Source organism: Falco cherrug, chromosome 13, assembly GCF_023634085.1.
Source record: "Falco cherrug isolate bFalChe1 chromosome 13, bFalChe1.pri, whole genome shotgun sequence".
In the NCBI taxonomy this organism is placed as follows: domain Eukaryota; kingdom Metazoa; phylum Chordata; class Aves; order Falconiformes; family Falconidae; genus Falco; species Falco cherrug.
The window spans coordinates 2668876-2694026 of record NC_073709.1 but is presented as its reverse complement, the minus strand read 5'-3'; the positions used below and the strand labels follow the sequence as shown (position 1 = coordinate 2694026).

The following is a 25151-nucleotide window of genomic DNA, read 5'->3' as shown; positions in this document are numbered from 1 at the left end:
GGCAGCAGCGCAGAGAAGCACCTTCCCTCGCCTGCCCCGACTGCAGGAATCCCACTCTCGCCCTTGTCCCCTCCTCCTGTGCCTGGTGCCCCTGCGCCGAGGCATGGGGAAACCTCCCAGTTGTTACAGGCACATTTCAAACCTCAGGACATTCAGGGGTGAGAGCCCTGAACTGCCACCGCTTAGGGCTAGCAAGGCGGCAGGCATCACTCCCAGGCCCCGGGACTGCGTCCTTCAGGCTCGGGAGGCCTGTTTTGGAGAGCTGGGCCCTGTCTGGTCTGTTCTTCAGCTGGTTTATTAAACTGCTGATGGGGACAGGAGAGACCCTGTGGCACTGCCAGGCTCGTGTGCATGGACATGACCCGTATGTGTGTGGGGGGACCCACGCCCCCATTCAGGAGGAACAGGAGCGGGGCAGCAGGTCTGAGCTGCTGGGTTGGTGCTGGTGGTCCCCAGAAACCATCCTTGCGGGGGCTGAGAAGGCAACACGGAAACCAGAGAGGGGGGAAAAGTGGAAGGAAAGGGCAGGGCTGCCCTTTTCCATGCTGTCTTTCTGGGGTTTTTTTGTTTTTAATTGCACCCTAGAGCACTGCATATTAATCATCCTTAATCAACGAGGGACGTGAAGGGCCACAGGCGCTGGGGGAGCAGAAGGGCGGGCAGGCGGCCAGACCCTGCTCCCCGCATCGGTGCGGGATGGGATGCTGGCGTGGAGCTGGCGCCGGGGAAGACCCATCCACCTGCCAGCAGTGCCATTCATGGGGATAACCCTGCAACCTACAGAAATCTGGAAATTATTATGGATATTACATAAACCACCCCCCGTGTCAATAAGGAAAAAAACATATTTAAAAGTAAAGCAGCTCAAAATTAACCCTGAGAGCATGGTTTTACCCAGATCACCTTGGAAAAAAGCAGCAGAGACAATGGTATGCATTCATTCCCTGTCCTTTATCATTTAAATAACCTGGCCTTCATTAGTTTCTGATGGATTGCTTTAAAATTGCTAAAAAGGAGGTTTGTTTGTTTTTGATGTGTAGTTGCATTGATTCCCTGCCCCCCCCATTTAATAAAAGGCATTTTATAGAGCACCAGAGTGAACCAGGGTAAAGCACCCTGCAGCTCCCAGTTTGTCAGGCGGGGTGTTCACAGACCCGTGTGGAGGGACAGACCCACCCCGGGCAGGCAGGAGCCGTCGGAAGGAGTTTGGGGAGGCAACACTGGGACCATGGCAGCAAGGCCCCCACGTTGGCCACTGCGCTTTAACTATGCAGCGGGTACCAAAGCATGTGAGGCTCCTGAAGTTACGCCAGAACAGAAAAGCTGAATTGCTGTTCAACACCCCATGCACAGTCCCCGACACCATCCTTGCTGGTGCTGCCAGCCCTGCTGACCTCTCCGAGCGGATGCAGATACAGGATGCATCTAAGCAGCATCACCAGCTCATTGCTCATTAGGAATAACCTGCTAAGCCCAGGCAGCACAGCGAAGCGAGGCTCTGGGTGTCTCACAGAATCATAGAACCGTTCAGGTTGGAAAAGAGCTTTAACATCACCAGTGCCAACAGTTAAGCCAGGACTGCCAAGGCCACCACGAAACCGTGTCCCTAAGCACAACATCTACGCATTTTTTGGACACTCCCAGGAATGATGATTCCACCAGGTCGCTGGGCAGCCTGTTCCAGTGCTTGGAACACCTCAGCACCGGTGCCGAGGAGCCCTGCCTGCCATGCCTGCTCTAGAGGGATGCGGCCAGCACCCACCGGGGAGTAAAAATGGGTCATGTCTTCAGCAGCCATCAACCCTCTCCCGAGGCCAAAGCCCAGGCATCATGGGATACAAATGACTGTCAGGAAACTCATGGATAGCAGCAGCATTGGACTGTAAACACAGACGGGAAAACAGGGACTTGGCTCTTCTCTCCTTGCAGCAGCAGGCTGTCCCAAATCCCCCAGCCAACAGCACCTTCCCGCAGTGAAAATGTGCATCAGAATAGCAAAATTCCTTCAACTCCTCTGCCTGGCCCTCCAGATATTTCCAGTAACGGTGCTGAAGGTGGCAAAAGGCTTTTGCTGCGGTGACTGTGAGCAGGGAGGTAAGAGGGTGCCTTTTCCCTTCCCACAGAGCCATTTTTGCAAGAGCCCGTGGGTTCCTGGTGTGGCTAGAAAAGGCAGAAGCAGCAGCTGGTGCCAGCAGCCCCTGGAACAACTAAATGCATCCCCTAGTCCAAGGCTGTCTTTTAAACTTTTTATTAAGTAGTGAGCCACACTGTTAGTAACTTGGTATAATCTGTGAGATCTGCGTGTGCACGTTAACACACACAAAGCTGATAAGCTCCCAGGGATGGATCGTCTCTGTTTATACATCTGGACCAGTATTTGTATATTAGCAATCTGAAATCTGACTACTGAAATATACTTTTTTTTTTCCTTAAAGGAGAAATCCTGAGTTAATTTAAAATATGTTTCATTTACAAAACCCTCAGTTTTAAAAACCTGCTATATCTACTTGGTTCACAGCAAACAAACATCTGGCCAGTTTTGCTCTCGTTTAGGTACACGGCAACCTTGCCAGCCTCTTCCAGCCGATCAGCATCAGACCCCCAGGGAAGTTTCTCAGGGCTGGTTCCTGCTACACTGCATTAACACTCCTCACTTCTTCTCTGCAGCCCTCGCTATTTGTAACACAGCATCTGGAAACCACATTAAATACTGTTCTTTCCTCTTGTTTTAACTCTGCACAAGAGATCTGTGTTTCACGACGGCAAGTGCTAGAAAGAGGATGAAGCAGTGATCGCTTAGGGAAGAAAGCGTGTGCAGGGCAGTGGGAGAAAGCTGGCCCAGGACGGCTCTGGGGCACAGCATGATGGCACTGTCCTGCCACCCCTGCCCTAGCAAACAGTGGCCCCGTGCCACGCCACCCCACAGTCAGGAGTCGAGGGGTAGCTCCTGACCGCGGGCAGCTCCCCCTCCCAGTGCCAAAATGCTCCTTCTTCGCATAACTGCTGATGGACAATGCGGCCTGTGAAAGCCCGGGATGTCCCCGAGCACGGCTCTGCAACACTGCGCACTGGACGCACCTCCTTTGGTGGGACCAGCTGGTTCAGCCCATGCTGGGGGCTTTCCCCGAGCCTTGGGCAGCTCTTCCCCTGGAAACCCCGCTCCTCTGGATGCGTCCCTCTGCGGGCTGTTGGATCCAGCTCTGTTTTTCAGAGAAGGTGGTGATACTACCTAAATAAAATAAAATAAACCAGAAAATAGAATAAAATTGAAAAGAATAAGGTACAATAGAATGGAATAGAACAGAATGGAATACAACAGAATATCACTCTCTAGACTGAAGGCGGGTACCCCCCCAAGCAGCAGGCGGGGGCAGGCGCTGGCCAGGCTGGGTGTTTGCAGACTGGCTGGGTGTCTGCAGGGAGCCCAGCGGGCAGCCAACGAGCCGGGTTTAATGCTCTCGGTGGCCGCGCACGGGCCCGGAGAAGTCGTGCACACACCATCAAAGGGAGGGCACGCAACCTGCCTGAGTCGCCTAACGCTGCTCAAATAGGATTGCTGCCGGTGATGGACAGATCCTTATTTGTAAGTATTTAATGTTTCTTAGGAAGCACTTCTAAAAGAAATTGGTATGTAATGACAGCACTCACTGGAAAACAGGCCGATTATAAAATGCACTAACTTATCTGGTATTCATTTGAAAAGTAAATGGACGCAAGTAAAGGTGAGAGTTCACTACCAATTCAAATATTTTGCTCTAACAGGCTCTAGCACTCCTACTTTAATTCAAGCAGAAGCACAAGTATGAATAATCAAACTGGATGATGCTCATCAAAACCTTTGTGCCTTGCACCATTTCAAATGGTCATTGAAGCTTAATGGCAAAAAATTTACATTATTCCTTTAATTTGTATTCTGTTCCTTCCTTCTGAGTGATGTGATTGTGATTTTCTCTTGCTGGCTGTATTATTTTGATGCAAATGTTATGTGCTGCTACAGTCCAATTTCCTGCTTTGCCCCCCCCTTTTCTTCCCTCAGTAAAGAAACGACAGCTAAAATAGTTCAAAACTGGGGAGGGATTTTGAAATAGTTCCTTAACTACTGCTCCTAATTAAAGCAAACAATGCAGGGTCTTGAAGCACCCTGAAAAGCTGAAAATTAGTTATTAGCTGAAGCGGGAGGGAAGTGGCTTTGCTCCCCGACCTTCGGGGTGGTGGTGGTGGGGAGTGGAAAAGAGAGAGAGAGAGAAGTGAGGGATCCCAATTCTGTGTACAAAAGAATTAGGAAAGAAAATTTGTAATTCAGTTAAAAACTCCTTTTGCTGGAACATAATCACCTAGGGATGAATGCTTTACTGAGAGGCATGGGGTTGCAAACCAAAGCCTTGCAAACAGGAGGCCCCCGGGGTGCTCACAGCACGTAATATATGCACCAACTAATTTATTGCGCTGTGACTAATTTCCATTCCTTGTGCTTAGAGTTGCCTCACTAATTACAGGGATGTTTTCTTAACTTGGGTAATTGCACTGCCTGCGCGCCGCCCCCCATGTGCGCCCCATGCAGGCTTTGATGCACCCCCACGGGGCGGCTGCGGTGGGGCGCCACCCTAATTAGATTGGCTGCCTTAATTAAGGGAGATATAGAGGTGTGTGGAGGGGTGGCAGTGCCAAGCCCCCCGCTACGCAGGCACGCGTGGGGCTTGTGCATCCCGAGGCTGCCCAGATGTGCGAGAAGAAGCCAGCTCTGAGCTTGGAAGGATACAACCAAAACCAGGGGAGCCCGTATCCTGCGCACTGACACCCAAGCGTCCATCCCACCGAAGCGTCCATCCCACTCAGGCGTCCCTCCCACCCAGGTGTTCGTCCATCCCACTGAAGTGTCCATCCCACCCAGCATCCATCCCATCCGGTGTCTGTCCCACCAGAGCATCTGTCCCCACCAGAGTGACTGCGCAGGGCCAGGCTCCCACCGGGAGCATCCCTAAAAAATAAGTGCTGGGGGAACAGCCCCGTGTGTTTGTGCCACTGTGCTGCTTGCCGTGCGTTAAGCCTATCTCCAAATCTGCTGCCTCGGGCTGCCTTAATTTCATATGTGGAAGTCACTCATGCATTTAAAATTATTAGACAGATAATCACTTCCTTGAAATAATTTCAGCACTCATCTATAATAAAGAAGATTTCTTTCAAAGGACCCTTAGTTAAATGGGCTCAGTGCTACTTTCTGTATCATGCAGGTCAATTTGATTCTGCTCTATACTCTCTATACAGCTAAACAATCGCTTTTCATAAACTGAAGAGCAGAGTGAAAGCAGCCTGTAATATCCATCCAGAGATGGCCTTGAACACTTTTGTTAATAAAAGCTTGACATCTGAAATTCTACTTCTTTATTCCTCCCTTATCAAAGAGTTGGTCAAGATTTCAGAAAATTATTGCCATATTAATAAGTACTAATAACCCGGCAGTGGATGCCAGCAGGAAGATGCTGAAGCAAAGCCCCCGGCATGCCGGGTGCAGCATCCCCTAGCCCGGCCCCACTGGGTACCGCTGCTCAGTGCTGGGGATGGCTGAGAGCTGGGGAAGCCTCGCACGGAGGGACAGCGATGGAGGCCACACCGGAGCGCCACTTCCCGCTGGGACTTGTGCCTCTCTGCAGGGCTGAGCCCTGACCATGCTACCCACATCCCATATGAGCTTGCCAGAGAGATGCCAGGGAGAGACCGTCCAGGACGCAGCCCCAGCAGTGTGGAGAGCCCCCAGATTTTACCCAACCAGTGGAATTCCAGCTGTGGGCTCTGACTGCGTGTCTCCAAGATGACTTTAAACCCTCATTCACCTGGCGATGCATCCCTCCCTGAACATGGGATCGCCAGCAGCTTGAAGAAAAGCAGTTATTTCCCTTTTACCTTAAAAATAAACAAATGAAGAGTTCCATCTCATCTTTAAAGGCTGGATGAGACCTGGTTTCAGAGACCACTAACATCAGAGATGCAGACACTTGAGAAGGGGAGAAGTTCAGTTTCCCTACCACACAATTAATTGAAGTCAACACACAGGGAGGAATGCCACCTCGTGGGACTGTCCCCACCACTGCCCAGCCTGCCTCTGGCACACGCCACCCCATGCCCCTCTGGCAGCAGACCAGCTCCCTTCCTCATTTACTAACCCAGCACACGAGCAGACCGGAGGGACTAACCGTGCCTTGCTGACAGGTTTTGGTGCTCAGGTTTTTAAGTTAGACAGACTTTAAGCTCCCTGCAGCCGGTGGTGCAAACAGGGAGATTTGCAAATGCATTCTGTGTACCTCCGGCTGGGCAGAAAGGGTTTTTTTCTGCCTGGACACATTTTCCAGTCTTTGCGATTCATGACGAGCAGGGGAAAGTTGCTCTGAGCTTGAAGGTTTAAAGAAATAGATGGCTCCGCAGGCGATGGCCCAACGGCAGCCTGGCTGCTCCTGCGGTGCCCTGAGCCAGCAGCCTCGCTCTCCTTGCTCCAGCCCTCGCCGCAGTACTGCTCACCTATCCTTTCAGTACTGCTCACCTATCCTTTGGGCTGGTAAATAAAGATAAGTTGAAAACCAGCACAGCTCCTACCCAGCAATGCAGCATAAAACCTCTTTGAGAGTTTGGAGGTTTTTCTGAAGGCAAATTCAGCAGCCAGCCCTGCCTGCCCTCTAGCATCGGCAACTTCACTGCAGTTACCCAACGGGGTGTATCGAACGTAACGTGGAAGCAGCCCGCAGCACTGAACCAGCTGCCCGCTAGCACCACCGTGCAGAGCCAGCACGTGCCGGGCTTTGCCCCAGGAGACGAGGGGGTCCCTTGCCCGCTCCGCTGTCTCACCACACTCTACCCAACAAAGTGTCACGCACTGGGCCATGCACATGGCACCACACTCTCGGGGCTGGGGATGCACCTACTTCCGCTCTTGCACCCATCCTGCAGTAGCAGCCTTGGGGCTAGAGCTGGAAAAGCGTGCAGAGCACCAAGGATAACGTGGTGGGCGGGGGGCACGTCTGCTGGGGGGCACCCGGGGGTGCTGCAAGGTGCCTGCAGCTGTGTGTGCCATGTGAGGAGCACATGCACCCCAGTAAGCTGCTGCTGGGGACCATGGAGGCATGTGAGATGCTCACATGTATAAAACACCTTCTCAGGCTCGCACTTTGCTTTGAAAAAAGGAAGTAAAAAAGAGTCTCCCCTGACGAAGCTGCCTTCAATGTCTCCTTTCTAATAACTTGGCATATTCACTTAATACAGCCCGGCTCCTTCCAAGTCGTTAGCGGCAGCAGGAGACACAGCCTGAACATTGACCTGGTTTGCTTGCCAAGACAGAGCAAAGAGAAACCTTCACATAATCATTTCCAAACATTAAAATGGCTCCATTGTCATTATAGCTGAGAGATTGAATTCGCCTCATCAAAGCGGCGTATGACAGGTGACTCAATAGGATGGTGCCAAGCGCGGAGGCAAGGAGATTAGCAGGGCACTGATATCATTATTTCCGCCTATCACAGATTCGGCAGGGAGGCAATTGTAATTTCTGGGCTTATTAGTCTGCATTCGCAGGAAAAAACCTAGTGATAAACCTCAGTGTGACAGCCAGGCATTTGTGCAGCAAGTGCTGTCATAGTGACACTTAGAAAATGCCAATGTGGATACGTTCTCATAATCCCCCCTAATAGAGGTTAAAGCATGGCACAAAGGCACTCTTATCAATGATCGGGACACTAATAACATTTGCATTTTTAAGTTAAATATAGTAAGTAAAGAGTAAGTCTCCTCTTTGTGGCTTCGGCAATTAACTCTGCACTGGAAGAATAAAAGCAAAGCAGAAATTTCAGCCACCCCCAGCTCGCCGGTGGGCGCAGATACTCTGCGGGTGGTGGTCCCCAGAGGGCTGCAGCGGGCAGGCACCCCGCGGGGCTCCGCTGGGCAGCGGGGCTGGGGTGGGGGTCAGGCACCCCGCGGGGGCCAGCATGCCACAGAGATGCTCGCCCAGCTTGGGGTCTCCTGGGAGCTGGGGGGTGGCTCGCCCTGGGTGCTGCCCTTTCCCCCGAGCTGGGGAGATCATTTGGGTGCTTTTACAGACTTTTACAAGTGTTTTTGCCTCGGAGGGACGAAACTTTTAGGGATCGGTTTTCCACTCCACGGCACATGCCAGGCTCGGGTTTTCTGTGACAACTCCCACCCGGACATGACCCCAGCATGTGTGCACGCACACGCACGCTCTCCGCAGGAATTTCTTAAGGAAAAAAAAAATAATTACAGGTGGTAAACTGTTACTTTTCCACATTTAAATAAGAGACCAATTAAGAAGACTATGTAATTCAATTCTTGAGTGAGTGCCACTGAATTCAATTTGTTTCAGGTCAATGAATATAATGTGAAGTTATTAACAAAAAGGTCAGGGACTGCATATAAAATATACACACATGACACAGGCAGGAGTAATTAGTACACATTTCACATGTTCTGTTGCTCAGACATATGGTGTAGAAAATCTTAACAGGATTAGATGTTAATAAATGTTCCCCTCGGCCTCCCCCCTCCCCCCCCCCCCCCCCCCCCGCCCCTATTTAAATGGGGTTTAGAGCTATTTCCCCCGGTGATCCTGGGATCCACCGGCGGTTAAGGACCCACGGCTTGCACACCAGCACCAGTACCAGGATCCTCAGTCAACGGAAAGCACCTGACTCGCCTAACGCAGGGCTCTCCCTGGGACCCATCCCTGGCACCATCTCGTCGTATCCCCTTAACGGTGTCTCCCACGCATGGGGGACCCACGGCACCCACTGGCTGTGGCTCCACCAGTTCCCACGCAGCTGGCGGGGGCAATGCTTTAACATCTGCTCTGCAGCAGAGGGGAAGCGCCGTGCCTTAGCTTTAACAACAGCTGCCGCAGCGTGCCTGTCATTTTGCTTTCTAGAAACGCAGGTTATTTGCCTTTACCGCCCTTCCCCTCCCTGCCCTCGGCACAGTGGGGGACAAAGCTGGGAGGAAGGGGTGCAGGGCTGCGGTGGAGCCAGGCTCCTCTGCACGGGCAAATTGCTTGGGGCTGGACACAAGGTGCAATGGGAGCCACGTGCCAGCACGTGCTGTGGCAGCAGCAATGCTCAGGGACCTTGTGCCCTGCACCGCGCTCATCCCCAGGCTCTGCTGACAGACGGGGTCAGGCCGTTTGTGGCCCCCTACCCTCCGTGAGAGCCTCACATGTGAGCTGTTCCAAGGCGGCGCGCAGGTGGGACAATCGGAGTGGGCTGGGTGAGAGCAGGGGCAGCGATGGAGGAAGAGTCCCATCCATCCCACGGCAGGGGGACAGTCTGCAGGAAGTGCTCTGCCTGCTCCTGTTACACTCCAGGTGACCCTGAAGACATTCCTGCACCAATTACTACATTTTTCAATGTAAATTTGTTACAATGGCACATACCTAATGTGAAATCATTATATAAATAATAATAATAAAAAATTTTCTATATAAATTCTATGTTTAAGCAGTGGTTGAATTAAAATAGTCCACAACATACAATAAAAAAAGTATCAGAGGAATACAAAGCCCTAAATGCCTTTGTGACTCTAAGCCTAAGTATCGAAAGTCAAGATTCTTTCTCAGGTAAGGCTGCACTTTAACAGGGGAAGAAAACAAGGATTTGGGCAAAGTTCCCCTGGAAGCTAGAGGAACAAATCCCAAGTTGCAAGAACTCTGCTCAGCTCTGTATCATATAGGGGCTTTTAAAAAAAGGTACAAGGACAGAAAACACTGGAAAAGTGCAGATTTGTGGCAGTCCTGGCCCTGTCTCTGCAGCAAGGGAGGAATGAGTGCCACTTAGGCACTGGTAAAGAGTATCTCTGACTCACGTGAAAAAAGTGTCCTGCCTCCAACCTGCAGCACCTCCTCTCGATTAAGCTTGAGTTAATGTTTTTGCTTGAAAACTTTCAAATGTAAGGTAATTTAAAGCTAAGTGCTTAAAGGAACGACTGTGCCATTCTTTTTTTATGCAAACAATAATCCTGCCTGCAGAAACTCAGGGGTTTTCTGAACAGCCAGAGCTCAGTGAAACTTTGTGGGCAGGCTGCATGTGATGGACTCGTCGTAATTAAGCAAGGGCGTTGATGGGTACCCCATCCCATCACGCCCCACAGGCAGAAGAGGCCCTGAGGTCTGGAGCGCTGCGGTGGGGTCACACGAGCATCCCCAGAAAGTCCAGTGACCACAGCCACTTCCCTCCATGCAGTTGCCCCCTTTGGTCTGGCAGCTCCGAGCTCCCACGGTCGCTTCACTCGAGCCGGATCTCACGGCTCCCGACAGGCAGTGGGTGCACAGGCAGTACTGGAAAGATAGTACTGTTTGCCTTGGGAAAAACATCATGCGAGATCACACACCTCTGGGTGTCAACTTTAGCGCTCAATTCGTAGAAGTAAATTTTAGAGGCCGGGTCTGGGTTTGGACTAATTCAGCGAGATGCTGTCCTACGCCATGGCATGGAGCTGAATTTCTTTTTTATCACTTGTGACCTAAAGAAATGTCTTCCTCTGGCGTGTTGCACAGACCTGGAGAACTGACATGTGGCTGGATGCTTCTCTGCTGAGGAAGACGTTTATATGGAACATAGATAATATGAAGTCTTGTTAATAATTCCTCAGATGAATGACCTCACTGTGTTACATGCCAAGTGTGTCCCCTTTCCTCTGCCAGCCCCTGAGTCAAGAGGGAAAGCCACAGCCCCCAGGGCTAAGTCATCCCGCAGGAAAGCTGCTGCATGGCAAGTCCCTGCGGGATCGGGAGATGCCCTTGGAGCCGGTGGCTCTTCACCGCCTTCTCCCTGTCAAGGGACCACACACACATCCTTACAAAAGCCTTGCTAAAAGCCTGCTGAGCTGCATCCACGTGTGTACATATTAATAGCAACCCCCTGCCCCACCCCCAACCCCCCCACCCCTCCCAACCCTGGAGGTCTTCTGGACCACATACAGGCACACCCCTACAACACGCACTGGGAGAAGCCTTCCCCAGCCAGCAGCACACTCCCCATGTCGACCAAAAACCCCTGTGTTACACCGTGCACACGATAAGGCATGTATGTGCCCTTGTTTTTCCCCACCGGATGGATTTCTCCATTTAAGCCAACATTCATCCTAAGTCAGTAAAATATCTACTTCCCTCCCTACAGAGACTTAAGTTCCTCTTTTTTCACTGGAAGCTAGAAGATTAATCCATGCCTAATTCCAGTCCTAGGCTTGGGAAGCAGGAGGTATTTGGGACTACAGAAACTTCCCCGATGTTTGTGGAGTTAGCAGCGAGAGCAGCACTGTGAAGGACAGGTTAACTGATGCCTGGCAGCTTCCCCAGTACTTGCTGTGCAGAGCTAAATCTGATTTATAGAGATGCTCTCGTGTCCATTCAAATCTGCTTGAGATTCTTTACTGGGAAAAGATAATCATGTTAATGAGCCAGATGTGTTTGCTTGTTCTGACCTTTTTCTTCACATCTTCTGTTCAGAATGAAATATGCAACAAATTTCCCAAGTTATACTTTATCTCCAGTGTTGCCTGAGGCATTAAAAGAATTAAGTCATTTGTATATATTGATTAATAATTGTCATTTATTGCTGAACTTGTTAACATAATCCTCAGCTGGAGATACTTATTTTGCCCACACATTGCTGTTATTGTTTTTGTATTAACTGATTGCGGAGAGCAACAGGAAAATGCATGAGCCAGAAATGGAGAGCTTCAATAATGGATATGAAACATACTGCCACACAGGTACAGCCCCAAGTACATATGGGTTTAATACCTGCTTGTAAAGAGCGAACTTTACAGTGAGATTGGCTCATACAGGTTCGAGGGTGAATTAAACCCGAGTTTGTTACCTAATGTTACCGTGGCTAGGTATTCAAGGAGGATCGTATTCCAGAGCAATCAGCAGAATTCCTTGCGTTTGCTCAGAGGAGATCCAAGTTAGTGCTTACGGTGTATTTTGTCCTTAACAAAAGGCTGAATTTCACTTCTTCAGCTGCCTCAGCACGTCACGCGCCACTCCCCACCCTGCAACAGCCCCTTGCCTTTGCGTTGGCTTCCCAGGTACCTTTTCCCACATCCTCCTCCCCACAGAGATGAGGAGTTGCACATCAGTGCCCAGGAAGGGCAGCTGCCTGGCTTTGTCCCAGGACTCTCACCACGTGTTAGCTGGCACAGCATAACGTACAACTTGTAGTTAGGACAGGACGAGGTTTTCACCAGTACTACTGACGATTAATTTCTCCCTGCTTCCAAAAACTGCAATGTCACACAGTCACCCTTAAGAAGAGAAGCAGAGAGAGGAAGGGCCAGCTCAGCAGCTTACTGAATGTACCAGGTGGAGAGGCAAAAAAGAAGCAAACAAATTAAAAAATCTATTTTCTTTTTAATTAAGAGGTGATTACTCCCCCAAGTGGCTCATTTTCTCTCCCTGTGATTTCCCATTTTTCTTAAAAAAAACTGAAGGATTTTATTTTTAACTTTACTGTTTGGCTTGCACATTAGAAGAAAATGAATAAAAATAAATATCTATGCAAAGCCTTTGTTTTTGATTTCCCCCGCTTTTCTTTTTGTGTTTCTTTTCCCACTGCAAAACACAACCAGCTTTCCAGTAACACATGACATGACTCCCAAAACCTCTCCACGGCTTGAGCCAACCCAGAATGATGCTCCCAGCCGTTTCCGACACTGCTACGTCTCAAGCTGGATTTTTAGTTCACGCCACTGGGATTCACTCAGTGAACCCAGCAGCCACCCACCAGAGGACAGAGGTGGCAGCAGACCTCCCACGCTTCGGCCACCGCAGCACCACGATGCCGGCAGGGCTCCCACCGCCGCCGCCGCTCCTAAGCCCCTTGGGCAGCCACGCCGGCACGTGCATTGTGATGGGGGGATTTGGAGGCTGGGAGCATTCAGCTTCCAGCCGCCGCGGGGTCAGCGCCTCCCAGCTCGGCAGGCTCTTACCACTCCTGTTCCCCAGCATTTTCATTAACTGAAGATTGCGAATGGGTCAGCAGATCTATACACTTTTTGTATTCCCTCTGCTTGGTTTATTTATTTCTTTTTTTTTTTCAGGATGCTGAATAACTAACCTTTTCTTCAATAGATAGATTTAAAAAAAAAATAGGATCCATCACACAGCAGCAGGATAGCCTTGCTCTGTTTTGACCTTTCTGAAATTAATTTCCCAATCTTAGCTTTCAAAATCAGAGATTGAAAAGGCCTATTAGATCAGCCAATCCATCTTATCACTAGTACGGCAGCAAGCAGAGACCCCAGCTAAGTGCTCCTCTACACAGGGAAAATATTCTGGAATAAGACGGGGCATGAATTTAAAGTGAAATACCTGTTCCAGAACATTCTGCACGTGGACATGTACTCTGGAGTAACTGCAGCTTCTCCTGAGTTTGCTCAGTTGACACCTAGAGCCAATCACTATAACAGAAGGGGGGGGGGGGGGAGCGGGTAATATCCCATTTTAGGATAAGAGTACTCACCTTTGGAGCTTTTTCCTAGGGTGGCTACAGGGAGTATTTCATCCTGATCTTTGTTTTCCCACACAGGGCTGTTGCTGGCAGGGCAGCACCCAGCCCAGGAGGAGAGGAGAGGGTGCTAACCCAATTGCCCGGGGGAGAGCTGCCCCCAGCCCTTGCAGGTAAAGTCACTCTCCACTGGCAGAATCAGTGATGGCCTTAAAGGATTTGGGCCAGAAAGATGAAATTCTAGTCTGCAGCTACTTAAGGAGACTGATGTTAAAATACACCTCTCCCAAACTGCGATCTAGCAGCTTTGTCAGGCAGCCCAGGTCTTCTCAGTGGATCGGTACTTACCCATATAGCAAACAGCTCAGCACTTTGGGGTAAAACACCAAAGCTTAAGGCTCTGCACCACACGTCCCTGGTGCCAGGAGCCCGAAGGCACAGCCAGGTCCAGCTGCCCTGACCAGCACTCCCAGACCATGGTGGGGGTCCCCAGGGAAGCCCCTTGGGGAGGGGAGCGCTCCCAGTGCCCCATGTCCCTCTCCTCCTATCCCCCTAAGTAACCTGCTATGCCATTTTTGTGGTATTCCTCATCCTGTGGCCAGCGTTGCTCTGCCCCAGCCTGGGGCTCTGGTGGTTGTGTTTTCATGCCGGCACTGCTGCCCCATGGGGAACACCCCGAGGGGTCCCTGCCATGCAGCTCTGACCTGGCGAGGGCATGGCCCACCTGCAAAAGCACCTGCCAGAACAGGCTTTAAGGAACAGCGGCAATAGATTTCATAGGGGACAATTATAAAATAAGGCACCTGAAGGAGATTTCTGGCTGGCTGACTGCCAGAACAATGAGGTTTTATAATGCTTTTAACCATATCTAATACAACAATCTAATTATTTTTTTTTTAAATCCTACAAAACTCTGCTCCAGCCGCAAGTGAATCACTGCAGTACAGGACGGCATTTTCCTTTAAATCCTCAGCCACCGTTGCTGCTTAGGTGGCAGCTGGTGGTTATTTCACGTCTAGGGGTGCCCATCAGCGGGACCCGGCTGGGAAGGGATGAAATTGCACGATCTCATCAGGGTCAGGCTAGGAGGAATCACAACCCACCTGGCGGTGGCACAGGGCTGCTGCTGCTCAAGGATGCCGAACCCCAGGGTGATGGGAAGGTGGTAGGGTCCGGCGGACACCTCTGTCGGGTGCTCAGGCTGGATGGAGATGACGAAGCCCTTCCCAGCCCACGGCCTGGAGCTCTGAAAGAGGGCAGCAGCCAGCCCAGCCCTGCACAGCCAGCGGAAGACGGGTGCTGGCTGAGAGCCCACGTGTCCAGAGGGAATGGGTCACCCTCCGCAGACCTCGGCCTCTGTCTCCAGGCTCTGCAAACCCACCACCCACCCTAGATGGGTGCAGCAAACACAAATCCCACCCTTTGCTGTCCAGCTGCGCCTGGAGGCTCAAACATTCAGGATGTGGCATTCCCAGACAGCCTGCCTGCCTGGGGAAGCGGCTGGGGATGTTTGGTGGCGTTGTGCCCGTGGGGGTTCCAGAAGACAGGAGCAGCACCGAGGGACATCCCGCTTCCTACCAAGAGCAAACAAAACGAACTAGGCCAACACAGTGTTGCTGTAGATCAGGTCTCGTCAAACCAACCATGTTTCCTACTTGGATGATGCTACACGTGTAGTCAATTAATGCAAAAAAATAATAATAAAAAAAAATCCTCCCGCCAGCCCAGAGCGGGTTTGTGTGAAGCGTTTCACGGCAGCCTTGGGGGAGCGTTTGCGCTATAACAAACTGATTCATGTGCCGCGCTGATTAAAAACCAGATACCTAGAAGACCTTGAAAAGTCCTGGAGAGGAGGAAATTGTCAGCAGTTCAGTGCTTTCTGGCGGCTCCCCGAGGAGTGGCATGAAGCCTGATGCCAGGGGCGGCTTCACCCGGGCTGGAGGGAAATGATTTGGTGCAGAGGAGACCCCTCCAGCGGTACCACGCCGAGCCCACGTACGGCGTCTCCCCGTCAAAGCCATGCTGCAGACACACACATGGGGAGGGAAAACCACCAGTGATACCGATTTATGCTGCTGGTAGTAAACGATATCAATGCCACAACGGGCTTCGGTCTGGGAGAGAGGAGAATGCATTCAAAAGTATTTGAAAACGAGTTTCTTGCTATCAAATTCAACAGGGACAAGCCTCTGCCTAAACCTGCAGTAAGCGTATTCACAGAGAAACTGTAAATTATATAAATATGTATAGATCAGTTTAAAGCCCGTTTACATTTCCTATCAAGCACTGCAGTTTGGTCGACAACTGCGAGTCTTTTCCCATTCAAATGCCTCTATTATGCCTCTGCAGTTACTGCCCTTCTTAAACATCACCACATTGTGAGGAGCCGCCGCTATATCCATACAATGAGGAGAATGAAGAGCACACATATAAACTGGAGCTGCAAACTTTGCGCACTCAACAAGTCCTCTCCACAGACAATTAGGGCCAAAAGATAAATATTGACACATTAGACTGTTTTCCTCAATTTGTTTTCCTGTTGACCGTCTGAGCGATCCGATGGGGCAAAATTCCACTTTTCCGATATCTTGGATCCTTGGCTAATAGAAACAAATAAAGTGAAAGCTTCTGTCCACAATGAGTTAGGAGCATCTATTGTTGGCAGGCTCTAATCGGATTAAATTGGCTCCTGGCTCTATTGCTAGGAGGCTAACGCATTCCTAAATTTTTCCCATCTCAAGGGGATGTGTCATTGTTGCCTTTTTTTTTTTTTTTTTTAAACTGTTTAAATCTGATGGATAGAAAGAAATAAGGAACAGCTGAAGAGGACGGCGGTGCCCGCTGCCCTGCGAACAAAGAGCGGGGTGCGGTGGAGGCACAGACGTGGTGCGGAGTGGTGGTCCGTGCTGGCCGGAGGGGCTGACGGCGGCTCCCGCAAGTCCCTTCTCCTGGCTGCAGCCGGTCTGGCATCGCCACCGCCGCTCCCCTCTGGAAATGGCATTTAAACCCACAAAGCTAAGGCAGCCGGGCAGGGAAAAACCTCCCGCCTTCCACGCTGGGCTGTGCTCAGGTTGTTTCCCCATTAGCATTTTAATACTTACCCCTGGCATCAGCCCCTTAAAAGAAGCAAACACGTTTATGCAAGCAGCCGAAAAAAGACAGCCTTAAATAATGTCGCCTTTGGAGGGAGGCCCCGCGAGCCGCGAGGTACATTTTTGCCCACAGTCTGATAATTTTCAAAGCTATTGGCAACCTGGGAATTTTCCTGCCTTATCACCAGGGCTCAGCTAACTTCACTAACACTAATCAGAGCTGGAATCATTCATTCAAGGATTGCATGATCATGTTTTTCTTTAGCAGTGACAGCTGCCTGAGCCGTATTAGCAATGCAGATGAGTCAGCCTAATAGGTTAATGCAGAACACGCGAAAATTAGGTTTAATCCCCAGTGAAATAATCTAACATTTTCACATTTCTTGATGTTGGGATAGAGACGTTGGTGGTGACTCAATTAGGTGTAATGTAGATCAAAGCAAATTTACCTTCTGGCTGAACCTTCCCCATAGTTTAGATAGAAGAATATAAGGGTTCTTTACTAATTGGCCAATGGCTGTGGGGAAAATTATATTAAAAGCGTGTGTACCACAAGAATGGTGTTTCAGATTTGGACCAAGTAATGGCTGGGCTTTGCAAACACCCAGGCACGTAGTTTTTGCCAGAATCCAGCATTTTGTGCACGGCACCTACCAACTCGCAGCTCTTTTCAATGCAATGCTTACAAAATGAAGACATTTGTTTGGTTGTGGTTTTTGTTTTTTTTTTAAACTCTATTCATTTTTAATGTCCCATACTGAAATATCCCCACTGACGTTTGAAAGAGCTTGTATTATAAAAGAAGCATGAAAGAAAAAAAACCCACAAAACAACCCACCCACCACTGTGTGTCTATCTAATGTTTTCATTCTTGGGGAATAACATACCAAACAGCAATCGCTTTCAGTCATAAAGGGAAGGAAACAAAAAATTACATGCCCTCAGTTGCCAAATTATTTTTTGCCTTGACATCTTAATTCTTAATCCTTGTGTGTGGTCAAATCAGTCTACTATAGACAACCAATCAAGCAATTATTCCTAAATTATATTTGCCCAACTCACATTGATTGGTTATTCTTTTCTTATTGGGTAAGCTCATTAATTCTGAGCAGCTTGCTTATTATGCTTTCCACATCATTTTCTTTCTGAGCCTATCTACTCACACCAGCCTGCTGATGTTTCAAGATGCCATACAGAAAAAAAAGGCCGAGTGATCTATTGCATTGTCTCTTCCAGCAATTACAATTCACATTGCTGATTAACTTTGATGTGAAAACTAATGAGATAAGGCAAGTTATCAAGGCGGACCTGATCGTCATCTCATTTATGGAGCATTTGCCATCAGTGAATGACAAAAACTAATGAAGACGTATCTGACAGCAGGCTGAGCCGAGGCCGAATTTCGTTTCTCATCAGCAAGTGCTCTGCTTCGAACTCATCAGTCTATCTGAAACATGTGGAAATTAGCTTAATAATGAAAACACTTCATCCAAATAGACAAATGTTTACATTAAAATAGCTACATGATAAATAGATGTTAAAGATTTTATGCCTTCTTGAGTCTAAACAATGGAGCACAAAATATGTTCTCATATTCACTAAATCATCCCTGTAAACCTCCACACGTGCTGCTGTACCTGCAAGTTCCCCGCTTTGTGGCTCAAAAATATTTCTGGGCTGCAGTTCGTCCTTTTGGAAATGTACAGTTTGGGCTGTAATTAATTAATGCCTCTGCAATGGTGGCTGGCAGGAAGAAGGCAGAAGGACACGGCGAGGATGGCACAGGGAACTGCCCCTGTTGGGCAGAGCTCCCCAGAGCAGATTGTCACCAGCACCGTCAAAGGAGCAGAAGTGCTGACGGACCTTGTGCCTCAGGAGGAAATCTGCACGGTGTATGAAAGGGACCCAAATACAAAGTAGAGATGTAATTCATGTAAATACATCAGTGTTTCTTGCCTGAGCCAAAAAGTCTCCTGTAAGATCACTCTAGTTTAGAAATGTTCCTGATAAAAGGGAGGTGGGCAGAGCTGCTCCCATTTTTAATACTGTGGGTTTGGTATCTTTATTTATGAGAGACTATTTCATGTTCGTTGTGCATTATTTCACATGCTTATACTGCATCCAAACATATCCCCAATATGTTTTTGCATCTGGAATAAAATATTCATTAATCACCTGGGATCAAAAATACTATTTTTAATAAAAGAGAAGGACCTGCATCCATAAGACAGAATGGTGAACTCACTTTAAATGCTTTTTTTTTAAACTGTGTACACTTCAATTAAAAGAAAGAGTTGGTAAATTATTCTTTTCCATTACCATGATTTTTACCCCCTCTCTGGATAAAAAAAATTTTCTATATGGACAGCCTATACCAGTACCTCCTCCAGGAAAAAAACCCAACAAAACCCGAACACATCACTACCAACCTAAGAGGAATTTTAAAATTGATTTAAAAACTCATTATCCAAGTGGGCTGAAAAAAAATCACAGACTTCCCAGAAAAGCTGCAGGAGCTCCTATAAATTATGTGCACTGACAGCTCCGTGCACACACGTGAAGAAAGCCCAGATCCTGACCAAGTTACGCCCGTAATGCCCGTGCAACAGGAATCACGCCGGGGCTTTCCAAGCTGCCGAGGGGTGCAGCCCCCCCCCCTCACTCCCCCCCCCCGCCCCTGGAGCGCCGCTGCCAGACAATTCCCACCTTACCACTCCGACCGTAACACACTCACCAACTTTCATTCCTCGTGTTTGGAGGACATCTGAGGTCCAAGCCCGAGATACCCCGAGCAGATCGGCATTGTGTGTCACAGATTAGCCTGCACAAAGAGCCCGCATCCCGGGAAAGTTAAAAGAAAAGCCTGTTATAAAGTGCTAGCAACAAATTACTACTTCAGTGCTGGATTAAATTTAAAAGCCCTTCACAGAGCTGCGGATAAATCCTATATATTAGAAGAAACCATAAAAGTACTTGTTCAAGAGCGAAAGGCACAAGTGGAAAGCTGACCCCAAAGATTTTTTTTTTAATAGCCTGCTAAGTTTATAAAATTTCTCAAGATGTGGAGAGAGGGTTATGTTACTTCTGTAATACTCAACAGCACAAAGCTAAAACATGCTGCTTTGGCTGATTAATGAAGTTAGAGAAATCTGCAGCAATCAATGAGATTCATTAAATGAAATGACAGCAAGATGTGATTTTTGGTTTTGTGGGGATTTTGTTTGCTTGGGTTTGGTTGCTGCTTGGTGTTTGTTTTTTTTTTTTTTTCTTTTTTTTTTCTCTTTTCTTTTTCTTCTTTTCCCAGCCAATGTAGCAGGATGGTTTCACTTTCACCACTCTCCCACACAGTGGGAAAAACACTGATCCCATCCTTATTTTCCTTTTCACAGGGAGCCATAGGTACAGGTACATAACCACTTTCCTCCCAGCCCGGTGTCAGCACTGACATGAAAATCCCCAGCGGCTACGCTGAAGGGAGAGGACACTTTCTAAGTGGTCAGGATGCAGTGTTTTCCTTTCGGTTCATAAAAATACGTGTGATCTGCTCACGCTTTATCTTTCCTTTCTGCACGTCCACTATTTTATATTTCTAAACTACAGGGCTTGCAATTGCTTTGCTTGGTCGCTGGATATGTGTACATGTGTGTATCTGCAAGGAGGGACACACAGAGAAAGGAATGCTGCTCCTCCCTCCCCCTCCCCATCCTTTATCCCGGTAGCCTATTTTAATAAATAATTATAGGCAGCTAAAGGATTTGTTCATTCCAAAAGGTCTCCCCTTCACATTTCTCAGAGGTTCAGCTCAAGGAGACACCATGATAATAAGGCTGACTCGGGATCCCTACTTCACAATGTCATTATGAGCTAGCATTTAAAATGAAAAAAAATATGTATATTATACCTAAAAGCATTACAAGGTTACAGTCTCATCTCCGAGAATATTTAATGCTGCTGGGAAAGCAGTGCTGTTGCACTGAAGAGGAAAAGGGCTGGGGGGGGAACCAAGAGAAAAATCCTTTCTGAAACACAAGCTCAAAAAAAAATGTTGGGAGCAAGCATGGGGTTGATTTGCATTTCCAATGACTAGGACTAATCCTCCACTACCACATTTATATTTTCTTATTACTTTTCCTAATTATCTTCTTTTTTTCCCTCGTAGCTTTTTCTCCTCTGTGCGTTCCCCACCCCTCCCCGTTTCCAAACACCCACCATGCTATTGTCTGGCTTGGGGCCGGCGGGGCCGTACAGCCCCTTAAACATGGGGATGCATCCCCCCACGCCCCCGCTCGGAGCCCGGCTGCCCTGCCACAGTGCTCCGCTTTATCGGGGTCTGCTCGGGAGTCCTGGGGGTCAGCAGGAGCACGGGGCTTTCTGCCAGGTCCTCGGGGCACGGTCCAGGCAGCAGGCAGCATGCCCCAGCCCGGCGGGGGCGTGGGGCTCCTGCGGGGCTGCCCCCCCAGCGCAGAGCTGCCAGGGCTCGGGGGGCATCCCGCGATGGGGGCGCCTGCCACTGCCCCGCGGCCCCTCCTCGCCCCCCGAGAAGCAGGGGTGCCGCGGGAGCTGCAGGGTGGCACCAGCGACCAAGGCTGGAAAAGGCACCAAACCCAACGCTGTCACAAAGGCGATGGCCACCCGACGCGGCTCTGACTGGAAAATTCAGCTCTGTCGTCGCATTGAGACTTTCCTAAAAACGAACGCGGTTTAATCTTTAAAGCCCTATTCAGAATGGCACTTAGCTAAGAGTCTGACATGAAACTGGAGCTATATCTTAACGTTAATATACATCCTCTATCTCTGACAAGTAAATTACATTGCTAAATGCCTGTTTGAGACCAGCTACTAAACTGCTGTTTCAATATTATCCTAAAATTTGTTAATAGCAGCTCTTTCAAATAAATTATTAAGTGATAAAGGAAAAAAGTCCCACTTTGAATTTATATATATTTCAGCAGAGAATAATGTTTTATTTAAAATAGTTACAGTGCGCCTTTTGATTTAGAGTTTAAAGTAAATAATATTTGTACATCTAAAACATACTCAAGACAAATGAAAAGCCTCTAGATGCTTTTGTATGAGATGCTGAAGAGCTCTACAAACTTAAAAGCACAACCTCAATTAAGCCCATCTTCATCTGGAAAAAAAATTAGCAACTGAAAGCTGAATATATTAGATAATGCACACTTGCAGAAGAGCATTCTCTTAGCAAAAAATTCTTGATAACCAACCTAAAGCTGGCCTTAGAGTTGCTCAATGCTAATTTTGTTTGAAACTGTTTAACTAACTATGAATAGATATCCATATTCAACAAAGACATAATTAATGGCAACCTTTTCTTCTGCTTAGAAGACATCATAACAAGCAGAAAAGTACAAAAAGATTTTTATAGTAACTAATTTAAGGACAAAGGGTTGACCTCTAGCATTTCATTAAATAAACTGAGCGAATAAAAGAAGAGTGACAGTATTCATCCTTGCTCAATTCAAGCAGCCAATTTCAAAATGCAAATCATAATCTGCAGATGTTGGAGCCTGATATATTTTTTTTTAAATATCATTTGTTCAATTTAAGAACATCAGACATTTGAATTTTAAATAAAAATCAAAACCAATTCCCAGCTTCAGTTTTAGGCATAGCGTGACCATATGCATGGCACCGCTGAGGTCTGTGGGTGAGCTGGGGCTCCCCTCCCTCCCCAGCCGTTTGAAACTCGCTGGGCGAACCATTCATTTAATATATTATTTCCAAAACCTTTTAATGGAGAAGTTCTATTAAGCCGCCCATTATTTCTGATTAGCACAGCCGGTAAGCGCCGCTGCGTTTGCAGCCCAGGTACGGAGGATGAGAAGAGCTGCAAGCCGAGCCCACGAGCTCCTCCACCCTTGCTGCCCAGCCCAGGTCTTGCCTGAGCCGTGGAGGGCGATGGATGCGGCCCCCGAAGGGCGATGCAATGGGGCCGGTCTGCCCGCAGGGAAAAGCATCCTCGCTCTGGTCCCCGAAGGCAGCAGGAGCTCAGAGCCCCGGTCCGGGGGGAGATGCGGTGGTGCACCCTGACCAGCCCACAGGTGGGAAAAAACCACAGAAGGCGAATTCACCCTGAATTTGGCAACACAGCACCAGATCTCAGCAGTCTGGGGTTTCTCCTGGCTGCCAGGGGAGAAGGCGTGGTGGGAAAGGAGGAGATTTTGGTTGGGCTGCGGGTGAGCTGCCGCCTTTCACCTCAGAAGGAATGAAGTCTCGATCCAGCTTGACCCTTTGCACATGCGTGATGCCCTCCACAGGGACTTGGGGAAGCCAAACACGCATTGAAGCACACCTCTCCGACAGGAGAGCCAGGGGAGGCACCTCCAGTTCAGGAGATACTATGCGCTTTGCCAACTATGGACCCACAATTTAAAGTTTCTCACACCTGTTGAGGGCTTTCCTCTTTGATTCCACGCTTTAGTAAGACTATTTTAGCTTTTCTTACCTTAAGAAACCGAAGTCACAGCAGAGGTGCTAAGAGATGCTTTTAATGTGCCTGAAAAGACCAGAAGATGGCTTGCCGCACCTGACGCCACGGTAACACTGGTTCCTCCCTCTCCCATTTCTACACCAAAGCTGACAGCTGTTCACACGTTCGTGGAGGATAACCCACAGGGCACGGCATCAAGCGAGCCTGGAAAAAAACAGAATTTCTCTGAGCAAATTACTTTGGGGTGTTTGGAAGGGTTTTGGGGGAAGCAGGAGGTTTGGTTTTTTTGTTTATGTTGACCATTTAAACACATCTAGACCCACGGTATGTGTTTCTGTCTGCACTGAACTCGGCTGTAGGCTATGGTGGACCAACGCTGAAGTGTCCTCAGCGAGTAATTTCCTTCCTTCTTTAATAAAGGGAAAACATCCCAGGCACCCACCACGAGGACCTTAGTGACTGCCAAGTTACAACAAAGAACAACATCTGTAAAAGCACGTATATCAATTAAATTGCTGTTGATTAGAACTCATCAGTGATTCATGTTGCATAGAGAGGAACGGGGATAAATGGTCAGGAGCATCACTCGGGAGAAGAGAGCGGGATCGCTCCGTGGCTGGCAGTTTGTGCCGTCTCACCCCAAGCAGAACGGAGACGTTTCTGATACGCAGTTTTCTTACAAGACCCTTCAAAAAGCACCGTGGATTTGCGGTTGGCCACCCCAGCCCCGCCGGCGCTGGGCATGGGCAGCGAGGAAGGGCCAGGGTCTTCCCAAGCGCCTGCAACCCTCCTACACAAACAGACCCTGCAGCTGTCGCGGAGTGAAATAAATGACTTCCGGAGGTTACGGAGAATAAATGAATTCATTCATGCAAAAGTGAAGGGGACATTGTTTTCCTCCTCGGGGGAAAAAAAAAAAATCCCCAACAACCTATATATTAAGGTATCAATGAACAACAAATTCATTCTGTTATGACACAGGAAATCTAAAACAGAATAGGCTGCAAAACAAACTCAATTTATCTTCACCACACATGCAAAAGAAAAAATTTCTCTTGTTAGCTGTTCTGATTAGAGCATTCTTTGAGTGGCGGTTTTGGCTCACATGCCTCTTGACTAGTGCTTAGAATTCAAGCCACACATGGAGAATTTTTTTGCCGGTGCTTTAGCGGTTGATGCTAACTTCTTAGATTAAGATTGTTTCCTTAGGTTTATCCTCTTCAGTGACAATGTGTGTACAATACGCCTTTAGAGCATATTTAAAATCAGGCTGCAGATGCACATAATCTCTGTCTTCCTGCATTACAAACAGGAGACGTGGAGGTTTGGAGCTTTTTTTTTTTTTTTTTTAAGAAGGAGGGGAATTATTCATTCGAAGAGAAATCGAGCTTTTCGTTTTCACTCTAGCAACCTCCGTTCTTATATTAAGGAAAAAAAAAAATAGGCAAAGCTGAAACTGGAAAGGCTGACTCAAACCGGACCCTACTTCTCAAAATAAGGCAGTAGCCAAGGGCGAGCAAAAGACAAAGTGGCCTCCACCAGCCCCTCGCCCTTTCCTCCCCCATGCCGGGGGGCGGGAAGCTGCCGGCACCCCTCTGCTCCATCCCCTCCCCCCCTCCCGCCACCAGCCCTGAGCCCACCCAGCGGCTCCGTAACACCTTTGGGCACACACCTTGCCTGAGTGGACATTGCACCCTGGGGAGGACAGAGGTGCAGCGGGCGCCTCCTCTGCCTCCACATGCCCAGGGCAAATGCCGGCCGCAGCAGCAGGAGGGGCACTGGAGGGAGCAGCCATAGGAACCAGGTGAGAGCTTTGCCCCAGCTCTCGCTGCCATGCAGCCCCATCGCCACCTTACACTTGTGGTACCTGCCGGGTTGCAGTCCTGCAAGGCAGCTCTCCATCCCGCCCCCCTGCCCTCCCACACACCCCCTCAGCACCCCAACGTACCTGCTTTTCTGAACCCAACCCCAACTTTCTGTTTGACGCTATAAACCCAAAGTGTGGCCAAGAAAGCCCATACTGCTCTTCTGAATGTCTGAAACATTTATGCTTAGCTATTTTCCCCAAGTAACATTTAAATAAAACCTCTTAAAAATTAGAGTCACGGGTCAATC

General features: G+C 48.8%; 1 long non-coding RNA gene across 1 annotated transcript in view; it reads right to left on the bottom strand.

Moving 5' to 3' along the window:
• The window catches only part of LOC114017652 (uncharacterized), a 90625-nt gene that overhangs the window by 11974 nt on the left and 53500 nt on the right, over positions 1-25151 (bottom strand). The window contains exons 2-3 of the long non-coding RNA XR_008734967.1: positions 23052-23240; positions 3079-3229 (exon numbers count right to left, since the gene is read on the bottom strand). This is a non-coding gene — a long non-coding RNA (uncharacterized LOC114017652). The remainder of the gene's footprint in view (positions 1-3078; positions 3230-23051; positions 23241-25151) is intronic.